Source organism: Pseudopipra pipra, chromosome 2 (assembly GCF_036250125.1).
Source record: "Pseudopipra pipra isolate bDixPip1 chromosome 2, bDixPip1.hap1, whole genome shotgun sequence".
Lineage (NCBI taxonomy): Eukaryota > Metazoa > Chordata > Aves > Passeriformes > Pipridae > Pseudopipra > Pseudopipra pipra.
The window spans coordinates 73,391,876-73,408,661 of NC_087550.1; the positions used below are offsets into that span (position 1 = coordinate 73,391,876).

Sequence of the window (16,786 nt, forward strand, 5' to 3'; positions counted from 1 at the left end):
GGCGGTTGCCACGTGGGGTCCCGGTGTGCAGGAGAAAGCCGGCTATGGAGATTTCCCTCCCACACTGAGAAGGGGAAGGGGAAAAGGGAACAAAAGAGGGTTCTTCCCATGAAAACTCACGCTGTCTGCGGCTGGCTGTGGCTGGGATTTCCCCCTTTTTGTCGATAGGCACAAACCACTGCCCAACACAGGAGTGGAGGAGGGAAAGAGTGACCTCCTCCCCGAAAGGTTCCTTGACAGGTGGGTCAAACCTCTCTGATGAAGTCCAAGCAGGTCCAGGCTGGGGGCAGAACAGGGCACAGTCAAGCCAGGGCCAGAAAACAGCTAATTGGCCAGGCCGAGAACAAAACAACTTTGGAGCTTTTCCAACACACACACCTTGCCTGAGTTAAGGCAAAAGTGAAGTGCCCCCTTTCCAAGGAGAGGAGGACAAGAACTCATCACACCCTCCCCCACAGCCTTAGAGAGAGGCATCAGCTTGGAATGCAATCCTGCCAGTTAGTTCTTTTGTGTGGATACATCACCCAAGGCAAAAACACCTTCCCCCATTCAGCATCTTTCTTTTTCAATGGGGTAGGGGAAAGAAAAATTCCTATTTGGTTTTTTAGAACAAGTAAACCTATGACAGGTCCCTTCCAAGTCAACCCATTCTATTATTCCATGATTCTATTATTTGTGCTCTATACCCTTTTAACATTCCTCCAAGGAATATATAGTCTCTTTCGTTGGTTCTAACTTGTCTCAGTGCAGTGCTGTTTGACCTTGTGTAGAACAGTAAGAGTGCATGCTAATCTGTGGGATTCACCAGACTTGACAGGCTCTTGATGATGTTGCCAGTGCAAGCTCCTGGTGGGTTATAGACTTGTCAGTCTGTAACTTCCCAGTCTGTAACTTTATGACTAACTTCTTCCCAGATGATGACTTTTGCTCCTGTACTGTCCACATTATTGCTTTAAGCAAAATTAGTTTGTACAGAGTTTTATACATTATTGCAACAATGTTTTTAAAAACAAAAATCTTCCACAAATAAACTGTAAAATATTATGGAGTGTATTTCAGATGTATGCCATAATGCCTTTGATTCAGATCCTTCTTGCTCTGACAATGTCAACAAAGTCCATTTCAATTTTAGACTTTCTTCTCTCTGGAACAATCTCTAAAACCTTGCTCATCTGTTTCAGTGTCAACCACAAGGTCTACAGAGAAATTTCCTTAATTTACTCTTTAATTTATATACAGAAAATTCTATTACATTTACACCAGAATCTGAGTACCTGAATACTAAGCAGGGATAAGAGTTGTTTGTACTAAAACAAACATCATTTGGGATGAAATCAAGCAGGAGAAAATAAAGATAAGGGCAGAAGATTCTGACAAATCTGCTAGGTTGTGGAAAATTAATACATACTTTACAGACGATTTTTACTGCGTTTTAATCCAGTCTTCTATTGAAAATTGCAAAATATGTAGATCCTAATCCTCAAAGGCACTCATTGGATATAAAGCCCATTGAAATTCAAAATGTGCATCATTGAAACTTCTGGATGATAGATCAGATGCCCTTGCAGGACTTTCTAACTTTTATTTTCTGGTTGTCGGATTCCACTTCTTTTATTTTATAGGACACATTAAAAAGCAATATGTAGCACAAAAGTTTGCCAAAAAAGATATTATTTTAATAACTTTCAGCGTGTATTGTAAAGTGTATTATCACTGCATTGCTATGGGATGTTTTTTCCTAGAACTTAATAAACATTTCAGGTAATAGAAAGGAGGAAAAAGGATATTTGAGAAGGATTCAGATCACCACTTAATCCTGATTTCATTTGAATTATTATGAATATTTTAACTTTTACAAGCTTCAAATTTATTAAAAAGTTTGTCATCTGAAAATTTTGAAGCAGGCTTTTCAGTGGAATCTTCTGAAGCACTATAATGCTTAGTAGACATTGTTGTCCAAACAGGATTACAGTAAATGTTATTTCATTTTTAATATATATGAAGCACAATTCACATTTAAGCACCATTTTATAGTTTAGTAAATTGGTACATTGAAAAGCGGTATATCATAATTAGAAACATTATGAATGCTAAAAGTACTGAAATGTTGTTTGATATGAGGAAGTTAATAATGAAAAGTAAAAATTGTGCTTTAAGTTAACTACTTTTCTTGAAAAGAGAAATGTGTAAAATCCCATTTCTTTTCATATAAATACATTATTCTTTATTTTCTAAATTCTTCCAAGTTTTAAAATTTCATTTTGCAATTACACTGATAAAATAAAGCCATCACAAATATTTTTAGTGTTAGTAGTGCTAAACGCTGCCTGAAAGTTTTGAAATATGCGAATATCTCTTCAATTCTTTATTGGTGCTGTGGTAAAACTTGCTTTGGGCACCCAGTGGTCTGAATACAAATAAAATGACAATAACATCAGTCCCAAGCTACTAGGTAGTTTCTTCTTAGTAACTACCATGAAAGAAATACTCTCCGCAGGTCTATTTGCAGACATACGGCTCATAAGAGAGAGTGATTTCAACCTATGGAGAAAATGATTGACAGATGGCATTGTTTCTTTCTTTTATAAACACAGTTGGAAAGGAGTTGAAGTCTAAAAGACCTTTTGTCAGTAATAGAATGAAGAGTGTGAAAGGGAGCCTGCACTGTTTCTAACAACTCTAAAGACATTTAACACATGCTCCACAAGTTTTTTTCACTGCTTAAAAATGTTTTTTTTCAGCAAAGCAGTCTTTCATTAACAGATCAAGAACCTCAGACCACTAAATTAATGCAAGATTTTGTTTTTTAGGAGAGACATAAAAGAGAATCTTTATACAGTTAGGTATAAGAAATAAGTTTTCACAGTGAGCAAAGCCAGTGAAGCCATGGACTGCCTATCAGTGCTTGAGCAGTAAGCATTGAGCCTTCTGTACTACCTTTGATATGCATGTAGAAGAGAGTGCCCTTGGACTTTAATTTCCAGATTACTTTAAGAGGACTGCTCTTCAGCAGATTGTTCTGATGGTGTGGTTGAACTTTAAAATCTTTAGCATGTGGCCATTAAGTATTCTGTAAATGCTTTCCACACCTAATGTGCTCTTATAAACTGCCAGGATTTAGCAACTGACCTGTGATGGATGAAGTGAGAAAATCAAAAGCAGTCAGTAAGTACCAGTGCCCAAACTCTTGCTGTGAGTCTGACTGACTTCAGCAGGCCGTACTGAAACTTTATATCTGAGCCAAAATAAAGAGAAAGGATATTGCTTTGCCTTTCTCACGAACTCAGCAAAGTCCTTTACATTAAACTATGAAACCTGGGTTATAAAGTCAAGTTACTACAAGCAACTCCTACTGGAAAGGGTGTAGGTTTTTTTTTTCTTATCCCCCTGCTTTGTCTCCCCCTTCTCCCTTGCAGCGTGAGTAGTTTCAGGGAATTTTAGTGATAGAATTTAGATCTGTGATGTGTGCTTCTTGAAGTAATATCAAGGGTATAGAATCATTTCCACTTTTAATTTACCTAGTCACAGATAACTTTCACTGCTTTTTCACTACTGAAGGAACATTATTATTTTAACTGTTTAGTTGGTTTTAGCTGTTCACTTTAATTGGTGTGTTCTCACTGGAGAAGAACAGGATAAACCAGTTTTCAGATGAAATTCTTCACATTCACCACATATGTTGAATATACGTTTGTTCATGTTTTAAAAGCTGTTGCACAGTCTTGCAAACTACTGGTTTTACTCCTTCAACGTGGCAAAGAAATTATACATGTTATCAGCAAAGATCCTTAATCACTACTTCTCTTAACATACGTTTGATTTCTGGCTTAGCTACTAAGAGACTTTTGTTAGCTATTGTATTAATTTCAGTAGATACAGACAAGAGCTTAGTTCATGAAAGATACTTAGATATAAATTTCTCACTGATTGCCTGGAAATATGGTTGTATTTCTGTAGAGAACTGTACTGAACCGTCATCTTCAAACACCTAAAGATCTACGTGTTTCGATAAATTGCCTATTGAGCATGTTTATTTTCATATTTGTATCGTTACAGTGAATTCCTAAGGGCAATCTGTCCCATGAAATTTGGTGTTGTTTTGTTATTTAAAAATGTTCCTCTGACCTGAGAGTGACCTGAGGATAGTTCTCAGCTATGGCAGACAACTTCATAAATATTTCCCAACGCCTAGTTTACCTGTCCAAGGAGGATAAGGAATTGAGTTCTGCTTAGAGGAACTGGGCAATAATTACAGAGCTTCAAAATAATGCTGTTTCCAAGTCTTAATTTATGGCATTGCACCAGTTAGTCTTTATGGAAGCTATAGTGTGTTTCTGCTAACTGAAAAATATAACATCAGGAAGAATTGTTTGAGAGAGCTGTTCATGTCCACATTGTTGGCTGCAAGATGTCATAGCTTTGATTGAAATTTCCACACTATTTGATACACAGTATAAGCCTATAGCACACACAGACCCTGTACAAATCCCATTTACTTCTATCGCTGCAGTGTCTCTGAGAGATCCACCAGCATGTGACAAATCGTGATAAAGTCAGACTGTACATGCAACAGAGTCAGATTCCATTTGTTGTGCCATTTAGCCAGCAGTAACAAGGACTGGTTTTGTTCTGTTTCTTCTGCATTATGCTAACCTAATCTCTCTTTGATATTACAGAAGTCAGGTCGGTTTTACCAGAGCATAATGCTGAGCATGAGCTTGCACTAAGGGCAGTTGTAGCATACCTGTCAGATTGCACGTTTCAACAACACTTGTGAAATGCCTCCAGGATTTTAAAAGTTCAATAAATCACAAGAAAGAAGCATGGAGTTCTTATCAGCTGACCTAGTCTATTCCACTGTCCCCAAAGTAGGATCAACTATAATTAGTAGCTAAGGTTTTTACTTATAGATATGGCCTGGGGTTAGAGGGAGGGTCCTGATGGGGGCATCACAGAAAGCGTTTTCTTCATATTTATCAGAGTTTAAGTTAATACAGGAAATTCAATCTGAACTCAGCCTTATTAATGAAACCATGACTGAAAAAAATCACATCATATTTAAACATGTTTCCTTTTAAGTTTACTTTTTTTTATTCTAATATATTGAAAACCATATTTTGTTCCATTTTTAATATAATAAAAAAATTGATTTCTTCCTTTGTCCCCTTCTCTCTTTTAACCCAATATTAGCAGTTTTATATAAATGAACATTTTGAAAAGGAATAGATAAAGAAGAACCATTTTTTCATTAACTTAAATTTACATTTATTATTTTATTTTCATTGATTTCAGTACACTTGTTTCTGCCTTTAAGTTCTCAATTCAGATTCAGGGTGTGCTTATTTTCCACATAAGACCATATTTTCTGTGATAGGAAATCAAAGAGATTATGATTAAGTGTGACAAAGCCTGTTATTTCATTAAAAAAAAAAAAAAAAGTGGATCTTTAAAATTAAAGCTACAGCACCAGGAAAGTTTTATTAATTCTTATCCTTGAATTAAACTTTTTTTCATACCGATAATTCCCCCACACACGTAAAAGGGATCAGACATGTATATTCAGGAGGAAAAAGGAAAAAAAGATTTGTTAAGAAGAGTAATCAGTCTTTAAAATAAAAACAATTAGTTTCTAACTGTCTCTAGTGTTGCTTTATCAGCAGGATTTGCTATTGTTCTGCACTAAAAGAATGAAATAAAATAATCTTGTAATGCCAAACATGTAAAGTCTCCTTTAATCACATATTTAAATAATAAATCTGACTACAACTCGAGAAATAAAAATGAATCTTTTGCTTGTTGCAAGCACACCATTAATATACCACTGATTTGTTCTCCAAATATGCCTCTCAATGGTAATATCAGAATTTAAATAAAATTGCAAAAAAGTTTACAGCTGAGACATTCACAATCCATATCTAATAGTCTGTCATGGGAATAATTACCCGTAATGGGTATCCAAGGGATATAATTGTCTGCTGCTGTGAATTAGGAGTGCCACAGGTGGTGTTAATCACTTCGAATGTATCAGAGTAGAACAGCAGCCAGAGACGGAGCCTGCTTATGCTTGATTTGTGGAACCATTGTTTCTGGGCACTTCAGACATAAATTGAGCGCATGGTAGTAATAATGTACACTCAAGTAGTTATACTAAAACAAAGGGATACAAATATAAATGAAAAGCAGGTGGAAATTTTGTTCCTTAGCAAAGGTTACAGAAATGGTCATGAGCAAAGTTGTTCTGTGTTGCAGCACTTGCCTTTTTGGATGGAGAACAGAAAGCAAAAAGAAGGTCAATAGCTGCTTTTATTTCTTGAGCCTGTCTGATACATATCAGCAAAAGAGCTCTCATTAATTAGGTATTGCAGAATTTTCCCTCTTATAGAATCACAGAATCACTAACATTGGAAAATGACTAAAAGATCATCGAGTTCTGTAGTATATGACTAATACAGATATATCCAAATGTAGTACTGTCTTTGATGAGAAATGTAAAAATTTTTTCAAAGATTGTATTGATTTATTACAACATTACTAACTGAATTTAAGAGCACACCATCAATAGCTTCTCAGAAATATCATGAACACCAAAGAAATTGAACCGACTTGAATTTTTGTGAAATATGTAAACATATAGTAACTAAATAAATGGGATAATACCTGGGTCTCCTCACAGCAAATTTAAGGCCTTGACTAGATATCTGTAGATAAATTAGAGACAGAGGAAGTGATACCATATGTCTTTGAAGATGGTGTTAAAATTCACAATTTAATTTCTCAGATCTTTTAAAGGAATTAGTCTGTAAATCCTGTACAAACTCAAATAACAAAATCAGTTGTCCTTCTAAGATACGAGGGAGTGGAAGGCTGGTCGCATATTACTGTGGAACACTCTTTCCAAAAGTCGAAGCAGCCTAAGAAACATCTTTATTTCTGAGGTCTTTCAAAGCCCTTTTGCATTTTAGAGCACACAGTTTTGTATGTCCATTATAGAGAGAAAACCAAAGTTTTCTATATAACCATAAGTTATATAACTATAGTTTTAAAAGATCATACCTAGGAAGTAACAAGTTCCAGGTACTCAAATGTTTTAAAAATATAGGATGAAGTTAGACCTCAAGTTTGATGTTTCAAATTAATCGAGATCTTGGTGAGGGGTTTTTTGTTGTTGGTTTTTTTTAAGTCATCTAGTTTACTAAATTGTATACTGCTGAACTATAACTTATTAGAATTAACACACATCATTAAACCAAGTTTCATACTGCAGCAGCTTCTTCTTTCTCAGAATACATAACTGTACAAGCTAATTACAACTTGATAGCAATCCATGCAAATGATAAATAATATTATCCTAATTTTGTACATAGGCTATGATGACACACACTAGATTAGGAGAAACTATCTGAACATCACCAAGAGAAAAGAAAGAAGTACTCAGCTTTTGCAGTTCCATGTTGTAACTCCTAGATCGTACTTGTCCTTCAATATATTTCTCACAAATTTTCAGTTTGTCAGACACAAAAAAAGGAGAAAAGAAAAAGTGAAAATGGATGCTTGTGGCAAATAATCCACTAGGAATATCACCATATGCATTTTTGTCAAGAGCAAAACTGTTGCTGACAACTACAGCTCAGCAAGACAGTAAAATACTGTACCATATAAATATGTATCGTGGAAAGATGGTCTTGCCCTCTCTGTGTGATTTTTTTTGTTATTATTCACATCTTATAAGTACATCTTAAAAGGTACTTTATTCTGTGCTTTATTTCAAATGTTTCTGTAAAATTACAAGTATTCGTGCTCTAAGGCTCTCAAATCTGAAAGACTTTACCGGCAGCACCAAATGCAACACCATTAGCACCTAAGCTAATAATCAAGAAATAACTCACCATTACACACACTAAAAACCATTCTAATGTGCAACCTAACAAAAGCTGGTAAAATACACTCTGACAATATCTTCTGTGTGCTGTGAATAGTGCAGCAGATTAACACGCCACTCTCAGTTGGAAAGCTTGTCAGTTTACCTTACAGCACTGCCAAAACCATATTTTAGAGGAGATGTTCTGTGGGTTGACCCTGGCTGGACTCTGATTTGATTTGTAATAAGTTAAATTAATTTTCTTCAAGTCAAGTTTGTTTTGCCCATGATAGTAATTGGTGAGTGACCTCTCCCTGTGCTTATCTCAACCCACAAACCTTTTGTTAAATTTTTTTTCTACTCCGTCTAGCTGACGAGGGGAATGATACAGTGGCTTTGGTGGGCAACTGGTGTCCAGCCAGGGTCAATCCATAACAGTCTTCGAGTATAATTTTGTCACATATGTTTGCATGTACAAGTAGCAGAAATAGTGTAACTTCCAGTAGGTCTTTAGGACTTTAGGTTTTAGGACTTTGCCTTTGAATATGGACCTAATTTTCTCTATCACTTATTTCAAACATATGTACTTCCAAAGTGACTATCATCTTGCTTTCTAAATACATTGAGAAGTGCCAAAATATGGTGCAGATTTTTTTTTCCTAGAATTGCCTAGATAGTTGTTCTTGTAATAATATTTAGGATACAAATTTTCTATAAATTTGTTTTTGCACAAGTAACAGGAAAGTCTGGAGAGGAAAAGATTCATGGTTTTATAGATCTTGTTGGCAACAATCTGTAATCACCACCTGATTCTTCAAATCAAGACTGGACATTTTCTAAAATGTGTCACAGCTGATACAGAAGTGCTCCACAGATCGGTTATTGTGTGCAATTCTGTGCAGCGTGTGTTAAGCAGCAAGCTAGTCTAGATACTCATAAGGATACTTTCTCTCCATTAATCTGTCAGTCTGTCGATGTGACTTTTCACCACTATAGGAAAACCATTCACTGATGGAACTAAAATGACACAAAGATAAAGGTATTAGTAGACCACAAAATGCAACAGAAAATATGTGTAGATGTAGATTATATAGTTATGCTAGAAACTGCAACCTTTTGTATATAAAATATATATGTATGAAACAGATAAAAAAAGAATTTTTCTTCAGATTTTAATATCACACACAATTAATAACCAAAGTATCAGAATGTAACATTTTCATCCTATAAGGGGTTGGAGCTATGTACTCAAAATTTATAGCACATATAAATTTCTGGCTGCTATAGCTTGACACTGTGTGCCATCCCTAGAAGGCTCAAGAGATTCCCTTGATATTCAGGTATTTTTTTCCTTAGATTTATCTTGCCTTATACTTTTGGATCCAGACGGGTTATGAGAAATCATCATCTTTAGATATATATCTACCTTTCTCAATCATGTCTGCAACAATCTCTGAGCCATAGCAAAACAGAGAAAATGTGGCACATTTATTGATAACATGACATTTTAAACAAATAAAAACTCTGTGTGTGTGTGAAATTAAATATATTGTAATATAAGCTTGTATGAAGCAAAAATCACTAAGGTAAAAAGCTATGAAATACACTAATTAAAAGAAAGAAAAAAATATATGCAACAGATATTAAGTATGAAAAAAAAAAAAGGCAGGGGTTCCCTGCACATCTCTTTCTTAGTAACAGAGTCTGGATAACATCAGCTGGTAAAGAGAATGGAAGTGAAAACAGTTTGTGAGAAGGGGATGCCCAAAACTCTCTGAGAGGGCATTTGCCCCACACTGGTAGTCCTGAAGAGAAAGATGACCATCAGTGGGATTAAACTAACAAGAGAAGTTAAAAAAAAATTATAGTGCAAAGAATCAGTCAGTCTGAAAAAAGAAGTATAAAGAAAGCATATACATTTGTGAATATGCGGACAGGCAGCTAGAGGAAGCAGTAGCCATCACAGGGGAGTGGTCTCCGATGTCAGTGTCCCCAAGGACACTGCCCTGCCCGGTCTGGGTGGTGCAACCTCTCTGTGGGATGCTGTAAAGCTCCAGGCCCAAAGCCACACACTTGCCCAGGTGTTTTATTTTTATTTAAGACTCCCAATGGTTTGCCCAAGTGAAATTTTGCATAATCTTAGTTCCCTGATACTTTGAATCACCTAAAGAGAAAAAGCTACACACTTTTTCCCAAGATAATTTCTTTTAATTTAGTGAGAAAATAGGTGTTTTTGCAAAAGGGTTTTACAAGAGTAACAAATAACCAAAGAGAGCCATTACACTAAATCACCCAAAAACACCAATACCACACATTAGTGAAACACCACCCATTAGTTTACTTATTCATAAGAGATTATAGAAAGAGGAAAGAAAGAAAGAGGTTAAGAGAAGAAAGAAGTAAAGAAAGAGGTTTGAATAAGGTTGGCAGGTTCCAGGGAGAAGGCAGGACAAGACGGAGGCCCTATGCACCTCTATTTATGATTTGACTACTGTGGCCACTCTCTAAAGGTGGGACACCTGATTCACTGAGCACTCAGTGCCCTCCCAGCCAAAGTGAGGAGTGCCATAGTCAATCAGAGGCTTCAGGGGCCCTGGTGTAGGTGGGCTACCTAGTGGGTCTTTAGACTGACAGCCCAGCCACACGGCTCTCCGTGCTGCCATGTGCGCTCCAGGCTGCCGTGTTGGCTGCAGGCCATGTCCTCCCGACTCTGTAGGCCTGCAGGCCTGACCATGACCCGTTCCCCGACACACACACAGACAAGATGGTTAATCCGACACAATAATTACACAATCTAGTGAGGTGTGAACCTGGTTCCTTTCAGGTGTCAGGAGGAGCCTGCACCCAGCAGTGGTCTGGTAGTGTGTGGGCAGCATGCATGGGACCACGTTCCTTGGGGTGCAGGTGAGTTGGGGTGTTGTGAGCAAGGGGATTACGCAAGGCTGGGGCACTCATGTCTCCACAGGGGTGGTAACCCACAAGCTGGGCAAGGGAGCTGAACTTGTAACTGAGTGTGTATGTGTGTAGAAGGAGGTTAGAGCTTCTTGAAAAGGGCGTTTAGAAAGTTATTGGTGTTATTTAGTTTGACTGGTGTCCAGTGCTATGCTTCATCTGTTTTGTTGCTATTGATCCTGAACACATGGTTCCTGAGTGCTGGTTAATCATGTGTCATTAATAAATCAATAAAAACCTTCCTGTTTGACTTTAACTAAAAATGAGAGTGATAGGTCCTACTTTCTCCTACTGTTTATCTTCATAGTTATATATTAATTCTTAAAGAAGCTATATTTTATGATTAGTTTTTAAAAGGTAGACATAATATTTTGCCAATATACAGAAGACCACCCTGCATTTGATTTAGGCTCCAGCCACTTCTTGGCTGGTGGCATTGACTAGGTTTCTAGTGGTCTAGTTTTGAGGTATATGACTTGCAGTGTGATGCCCTTTATTTTAATTACTTAGGGTTACCTATACAAAGCGCAATGAATTTAAGAGAACTGATTACCAAAAAGTGAAGTTACATGGTAGCATCTACACCTCACCTAAGAAAATCATTGCAGGAAGGCAAAATGAATATGCTTATCAGAATGATAATCCCTATCAGAATTTAGAAATTTAAATGCTGGGAGTTTTAGTAGGTTACCTACTAACAAAGAGAGAATTGAAGAATGTTGCATTTAAGATTGTTTTGTACACAAAACTGCAACTGAAATTAACAAGGACATGTTTGTAACTGCACTAACTCAACATGATACACCTATGTGGTGGTGATAAATTACAATTGGCATAAGATCTTCAGAAGTTTAAAATACTGCTGCTCCGTGTTGCCTTCAATGAAACTACCATTTTCCATAGGTTGAAGATTTGGCTCACCTTTAGGATTAATTTTCCATTTAGTAGTTTTGAAATGAGAAAGCACTGGTGCTTTGTAGGCGTGCATCATTTAAGGCATGGGATAGTGCCATGTTTGTTTTGAAGTAGTTAATAATTTTTGACTTAAGAGCAATTCATATTTTATGGATAAGTCCTGCTACTGTGAATAGGCATTTATATTAAGGAAATTTGAAGCCAAGCATAGTCATCTTCTGAATTTGAGTAAAGAAACAATTTGAGGAAAATTTCCATTTAGCACACAGTGCCCCTCATCTTTAGAGAAATTTACATTGCATTTGGCATAATAACATATCAACACGAAAAAAATCCTATCCTTTACACTACACCAATATATATTTCTGCTGCTATTAAAGCTTAGAAGTGTCAACAGAAACATAACCCCTTTACATAGATTAGTGTAGACTAGAAAAAAAGAAAAGCAAGGAGATTAGGGAGGTTTTAAAGACTGGACTTGAACAAATAGAAAATCAAGATGTTAGGGTTTTTGTGTATCTGTGCTGCTAGGAGCCACTCACATATCCACATCCAAGATCCTTCTGTACTTATATTTGAGTGCAAAAAAAAATTAGCAATTTACAGTGACACAAATTTATTTCTCTAAAAGCTCATTGCTTAATCCATGTTGGTTCTCTAGGTTTCCTCTTCACTTAGTGGGGAAAGAAAAAGCTGAAACTTCAGAGAATATTTTTTTTTAATTGCATTAAGTCTATTATGTTATCTGGTAAATAGCATTAAGAATACCTCTCTTCCCACTGATTACAGGCAGAGCTGTGGGCACATTCCAATGCCAGAATATCTAAAATTACATAAATTTCACATTTAACTGTGAAAGTGAAAACTGCTCAGTAGGACAGATTGCAGCTACTTACAGCTTTACTCCTGAAATCAGAAAGTGCCAGTTTTTGGGGGAGAGCTGGGGAGAACACAGACGAAAAATATCCCTGGAAAACTAAAGATCAACTGTGTGTTTTAAGATTAAATATTTCTTGGTTTCTTCTGTGCAGTATCTTCTCAATAATATATTTATACATTTTTCTTTGCCTCTTTGCTATCCACTGAGCAGCCATAAAATTCTATCCCATCTGAACAGAAGCATCTTTCATTGTCAGTAACATTTCTTTAAGTTTTGAGGTAGTAGATAATCAGGTCCCTTGTCCCTAAAGGATCTACAGTTACTTCAAATATTTTCTTTCTCTGGCTGGTGGCATGACATGTGTACACTTATATAGCTCATTCTTCTAACAGATGCCTACTGCCCTTAGCACTTTTACTGCATTTCTTTACATAGATAGAGGCAACACATAATGTGGATTGTGTTTAAACTACAATGGTTGATTGAACTCTCTGTCTTCTGGGAAAAAAAAATAACTGATTTTAATGGGGGTTACAGTGGGATGATTCTCACTTGCCTAAAATAATATTTCACCGTCTTTTTCTTGCAGATATTGCAGCATGTAGAATGTGAAAATGAATCTACACAGCTATTGCTCCTTTTGTGCTGAGGAAAGCTTTTTTATTTGCACAGCTCTAGCTAGAATGGCACACTCTTTGCAGAAGCTAAACATTGAAAATATTTCTTAACATAATTCTTAACATAACACTTGTTTCTGCTGCTGTTTTTAATAACTTTCAAAACATTCCTCTATTTATTTATTTCTGCTTCCCTTCTGTCAACTTATGACTTGGAGGTACTCTGTGGGAAATGAAGATTTTCTGTGTGTCTCCTAGAAGGACAGTTTTTATTATAGCCACCTCAATGAACGTAAAATTATTGAAATAAAGATGAATTTTTAAAAGATTAGGTGGAATTTTTAAATACATTTTCTGAAGGTATCAAGTAACTGCTATTTCAAAAGATTATTCAAGTAATAGTAAATAACCTTTTTAATGTCATTAAAAAAAAAAGAAGAAAGAAGAAAATACTATACTGCAATACAAAGATCAAAGACAATAAACCATTCACTTACTCAGCACTGCTAAGTCTATGGGTGGAGTATGGCTTTCTGTTTCCAGCTTTACATTTCATTAATCATTATGGATCAACTGCAGGATCCCAGAGAACATCTAGAACTACCAAAGAGTGAAAAAAATTTTATTTTTTTACCATTAAGTAGAAAAGATTGATCCCAGTCTTCAAAATACGTAAGACTATTAGAGAGTCAACCTTTATGTTTATCTAGAAAAAATTACTAATTTTCACCAAACTATTAGGGAAAAATTACTAGTAAAGTATTTCCTTAACAATTTTCAAAAGATAGTTGGAAAAGGGGACAGCAAACAATGCTGCAGATGACAATTTAATTCAAAGAGGCTCAGCTAACACTCCAGTTTCTGAGATAGGGCAATACCAGGCTGTTTCAGCTCTATATATCCATAGTTTTATAAAAAAACTCCAGGCAACTCCAAACTCCATTAAACATCATTCAAAAACAAGTTGTATATGCTACTAAATTAATGCTACATGAGACAATACAAGAGAAATATTTTCTGTTCTGTAAGCAAGTACTGTTATGCTCTATCTGCTCCCTGGTGCAGAGGGACAATAAAGTAGCAATAGCTTTGTTTTCATATCTTCAGAATAATATTTGTGATTAGTGCTTTAAAATGAAAAAGTGAGAAGAAGCTGTAGTATTAATTCCTTTATTTATAATCCATTCCATTTTCCGCTTGCCTGAAGCATGGGTAATTTGATAGGCATCTTTTAATTTGTAATTAGTCTTCAGGAAGGACTGTTTTCTGATGCTTTAAGCAATGCACTATTTATTAATTTGTGTTCTCTCACTTTATCCAGTGTTTACGCACTATGGACCAGATTCAGTACCCACTGAGATGTAATTGTAAATGAGTTCAGCATTTAGCTCATTTGGCTTTCTTATATTTTTGAACACATAAAACAAGATAAATTATAACTGGATATGTTTAGTTTACACCCTATCTTCTCCGCCTGGCTTGCAGATAATTCTTACAGAAAGGAAAACATCTACAGGAGTTATTTTTTTGCTTCATTGATGTAGAAAGTAGTGGCAGCCACGTATAGCTGTTGGCAGCAGGGGAAGCATGGCTACAGCCATATTCACTGAGGCTCATTTCATCTAGATATAAGAAAGAAATTTTTTACAGTGAGAACAATCAGTCCTTAGAACCTCCCCAGTGATGTCCTAGAGTCCCTGTCTCTGGAGGTTTTCAAGACAAGGTGCTAGATACTCTTGTTTAGGCTCCCTTTCCCACAAAAAAAAAGTTGGACCAGATGGTCCTTCAAGATCCCTTCTAACTGTTTTATGGTTCTATTAATAAATATGTTTTAAAAGAAAGGTGGTGAGAGAGAAAGGAAAAAGTGGTATCATAGAGGCATATTTCTTTTCAGCAGTATTTTGTAATGCTTTTTTTTCTAGGTTTCCTGTATTTTTATCCTCTTTCTCGCAATAAAAGTGATTTGAACAGTTCTTATTTATTGTTTTAGCTAAACGTAAAATTAAATTCTAAAATCTTACTTTATGCTATATGCTTCCTGTCTGTACTTTTAAGCCGTTGTTTGGTTTCCTCACTATGAATTGTCCCTGAACATTCTGGATTTCTTACATTACATTTTCAGCTACTTTTCTGAGTGTTCAGTCTGAATGACCCCATAGAAAGATCTTGTAGACGGATCTTGTACTTGGTATTCTAAGACATATGTTTTGCTATCTATGGCTTTTTAATGGTCTGTGGTTGAGATTTCAACTAAACTGTTCATTATGTCAAATACTGGAAACAAAATGAGGTCAAGATTACTTGGATGGCAGTTGTAGGAATATAGCAGGAGAGATGCATTGTCATGTGTGGTTTAGTCATTTTTTTCTTTCCCAACTCATGGGTGAAATGCAAAAGTAGTTCCAGTGTTAGGTAGCATAGGGAGAACTCTCAAACTATTATTTCCTATTTACCAGCAAGACTTCTTTATTGTACTTGTTGCATACGGTACAGCTATTAATCATGACTTTGCTTGTGTAGCACTGCCTTATAAAATGAGAACTTCAATGTATTGTTTTCCAGTATAATGCACTGTTAGAAAACGCACTATTGTGAGTTCCACTAGATATTAAATAACAGCCTGCATATCTTTAAGAACTTCAAGAGAGAATTTAATCATCTCAAAAGTATTGTAACTCTGAGATAAGAGATAACATAAACTGTTATGTTATATATCTATGTGTAAATAGAACAAAGCTGAAATATCTGGTGATAGATAAGGAAATTTGGAGTTAAGGTTTTAAGCAATCATTATTTAATGTTTTAAGCAATCATTATTTAGTTATTATCTTCATACAAGCTTCTTTAGCAGACAGTCATTTACCACAGTGAAATATTTTTTGAAACTTGATAGATTTTATAGAGATTTCCTTGGTTTTAAACCCTGAAGGTGTTTTAAATCATCTTATCCGACCTCCAGTATGACACAGGTCATTGCACTTTGTTCACATATTTTTTTTCCGTGAATAAAATGACTGAATTTGGGCTTCAGAAAACAGTTGTATCCAAATAAGAGGGACTGGAATTGGGATTAAGAATTATTTTGAAAAATTAGAAAAAATTTTTGAAAAACATAAATAATTCAACTAAGTAAACTATGCATTTTCTGTTTTGGTAAGAATAGATAACTACAGAAACATGAGATGTAGATCAACTAATTAGGTGACAAATACATATAAATTACCTGGAAGTAAATGATAATCACAAAACTGATCTGAAATCTACAGTAGTACTGTTATTCATAGAAAAACACATGGGACAAGTAAACAAGAGTGTTTCTTCAATATATTTAAGGTTTTGTTTGGAGAACTAACTTGATTTTAGTTAGTTCTTCCAATTCTTTGGAAGAAATCTGCATGAATTGTAGCTCTGTATCTTGGTATTGCCATTGCTGGCAACAGGCCACAGGCTTCCTATTGACGTTGTAAAGTCCCAGGACAGGTGTACCATTGCGGGGATAGGTCCAGGCCAGTATGACCCTTAATGTTCATCTGCTTTACAACAAAAATGCTTCTCTAGCAATGA

General features: G+C 35.7%; 1 long non-coding RNA gene across 1 annotated transcript in view; it reads left to right on the top strand.

Annotated features, from left to right (window-relative positions):
• The window catches only part of LOC135409872 (uncharacterized), a 63,702-nt gene extending 47,500 nt beyond the window's left edge, over positions 1 to 16,202 (top strand). The window contains exon 4 of the long non-coding RNA XR_010428401.1: positions 13,195 to 16,202. This is a non-coding gene — a long non-coding RNA (uncharacterized LOC135409872). The remainder of the gene's footprint in view (positions 1 to 13,194) is intronic.
• The last annotated feature ends 584 nt before the right edge of the window (positions 16,203 to 16,786 follow it).